The sequence below is a fragment of the Leptodactylus fuscus genome, chromosome 4 (genome assembly GCF_031893055.1).
Source record: "Leptodactylus fuscus isolate aLepFus1 chromosome 4, aLepFus1.hap2, whole genome shotgun sequence".
Classification (NCBI taxonomy): domain Eukaryota; kingdom Metazoa; phylum Chordata; class Amphibia; order Anura; family Leptodactylidae; genus Leptodactylus; species Leptodactylus fuscus.
Genome location: NC_134268.1, coordinates 41,148,783 through 41,151,282, shown reverse-complemented (window position 1 = coordinate 41,151,282; position 2,500 = coordinate 41,148,783). Strand labels below are relative to the sequence as shown.

The window sequence follows — 2,500 nt, the reverse complement described above, 5'->3', positions numbered from 1 at the left end:
CCCCCGGGATGGTTTCTTAGCCCTGCGCAGACCCTGCGCCCAGCCCTTTTGAAAGAGGGCGGCTGCGGCCTGTGACTGGTTGCTGAACCACACCTGTGGGTATAAGGGCCGCCCCCAGCCCTTGCACTGCTCCTGCTGGAATATGAAGTTCCCTTAAGAGAAGGCAAAAAGTGAAGTAAAAGGCCTAGCTTGGAGTAGTGCAAAGAGCTGCCGGCAGCCAGGCTGCAAAGTAGAAGAGGAGTAAGTGAGACGCCTGTCTCTGCCTACGGCCACACTACCCTGAACACGGCTGATCTTGGAAGCTAAGCAGGGTTGGGCCTGGTTAGTACTTGGATGGGAGACCGCCTGGGAATACCAAGTGCTGTAGGCTTTTGCTTTTCCTCACTTCCACCAGCAGGGGGTCACTCTCCTCTATGCCATTTTTACATTCACTTTTTACACTGCACACTTGCTTCTTTTACATTCGCTTTCTCTCTTGCACTCTTTAGTCCTTGCAAAATCCTAGTATTCTCATTCGTACCTCTATCACTCTTAGCAGCTGCAGCCGCAGCGGGCGTGGTGGCCACCAGCGTTGTGGCTTTTTACTTTTAATAATAGCAGGCTTCATTTCCATAGCATCTGGGCCTCCCGCCGGGCTGGAGGCCATAGCTAGTAACCTGCAGACCAATTTACAGGGCAACACAGGCTGAACATCTTTGCAGGCAACGCGCCCTAGGAAAAGAGAAGCCGACTGAAAAGCAGCTACGCTTCCAGGCACGGGCAACCATCTCACCTTCTTCCTTAGCCGACTCCTGGACAACGGGCTCCGGCCCAGCTTGCTCTTTCTTTCACCCCCGGGATGGTTTCTTAGCCCTGCGCAGACCCTGCGCCCAGCCCTTTTGAAAGAGGGCGGCTGCGGCCTGTGACTGGTTGCTGAACCACACCTGTGGGTATAAGGGCCGCCCCCAGCCCTTGCACTGCTCCTGCTGGAATATGAAGTTCTCTTAAGAGAAGGCAAAAAGTGAAGAAAAAGGCCTAGCGTGGAGTAGTGCAAAAAGCTGCCGGCAGCCAGGCTGCAAAGTAGAAGAGGAGTAAGTGAGAGGCCTGTCTCTGCCTACGGCCACACCACCCTGAACACGCCTGATCTCGACTGGTCTTGGAAGCTAAGCAGGGTCGGGCCTGGTTAGTACTTGGATGGGAGACCGCCTAGGAATACCAAGTGCTGTAAGCTTTTGCTTTGCCTCACTTCCACCAGCAAGGGGTCACTCTCCTCTATGCCATTTTTACATTCACTTTTTACACTGCACACTTGCTTCTTTTACATTCGCTTTCTCTCTTGCACTCTTTAGTCCTTGCAAAATCCTAGTATTCTCATTCGTACCGCTATCACTCTTAGCAGCTGCAGCCGCAGCGGGCGTGGTGGCCACCAGCGTTGTGGCTTTTTACTTTTAATAATAGCAGGCTTCATTTCCATGGCATCTGGGCCTCCCGCCGGGCTGGAGGCCATAGCTAGTAACCTGCAGACCAATTTACAGGGCAACACAGGCTGAACATCTTTGCAGGCAACGCGCCCTAGGAAAAGAGAAGCCGACTGAAAAGCAGCTTCGCTTCCAGGCACGGGCAACCATCTCACCTTCTTCCTCAGCCGACTCCTGGACAACGGGCTCCGGCCCAGCTTGCTCTTTCTTTCACCCCCGGGATGGTTTCTTAGCCCTGCGCAGACCCTGCGCCCAGCCCTTTTGAAAGAGGGCGGCTGCGGCCTGTGACTGGTTGCTGAACCACACCTGTGGGTATAAGGGCCGCCCCCAGCCCTTGCACTGCTCCTGCTGGAATATGAAGTTCCCTTAAGAAAAGGCAAAAAGTGAAGAAAAAGGCTTAGCGTGGAGTAGTGCAAAGAGCTGCCGGCAGCCAGGCTGCAAAGTAGAAGAGGAATAAGTGAGAGGCCTGTCTTTGCCTACGGCCACACCACCCTGAACATGCCCGATCTCGTCTGATCTCGGAAGCTAAGCAGGGTCGGGCCTGGTTAGTACTTGGATGGGAGACCGCCTGGGAATACCAGGTGCTGTAGGCTTTTGCTTTTCCTCACTTCCACCAGCAGGGGGTCACTCTCCTCTATGCCATTTTTACATTCACTTTTTACACTGCACACTTGCTTCTTTTACATTCGCTTTCTCTCTTGCACTCTTTAGTCCTTGCAAAATCCTAGTATTCTCATTCGTATCGCTATCACTCTTAGCAGCTGCAGCTGCAGCCGCAGCGGGCGTGGTGGCCACCAGCGTTGTGGCATTTTACTTTTAATAATAGCAGGCTTCATTTCCATAGCATCTGGGCCTCCCGCCGGGCTGGAGGCCATAGCTAGTAACCTGCAGACCAATTTACAGGGCAACACAGGCTGAACATCTTTGCAGGCAACGCGCCCTAGGAAAAGAGAAGCCGACTGAAAAGCAGCTTTGCTTCCAGGCACGGGCAACCATCTCACCTTCTTCCTTAGCCGACTCCTGGACAACGGGCTCCGGCCCAG

At 53.7% G+C, this 2,500-nt stretch overlaps 1 non-coding gene and 2 pseudogenes across 1 annotated transcript; all 3 read left to right on the top strand.

Moving 5' to 3' along the window:
* The first annotated feature begins 261 nt into the window (after positions 1 to 261).
* On the top strand, positions 262 to 370 carry LOC142201601 (5S ribosomal RNA; annotated as a pseudogene).
* A 721-nt stretch (positions 371 to 1,091) lies between these two features.
* On the top strand, positions 1,092 to 1,210 carry LOC142201505 (5S ribosomal RNA; annotated as a pseudogene).
* A 721-nt stretch (positions 1,211 to 1,931) lies between these two features.
* On the top strand, positions 1,932 to 2,050 carry LOC142201737 (5S ribosomal RNA). The gene has a single exon (XR_012715631.1). It is a non-coding gene; the product is annotated as a 5S ribosomal RNA (ribosomal RNA).
* Positions 2,051 to 2,500: the final 450 nt, after the last annotated feature.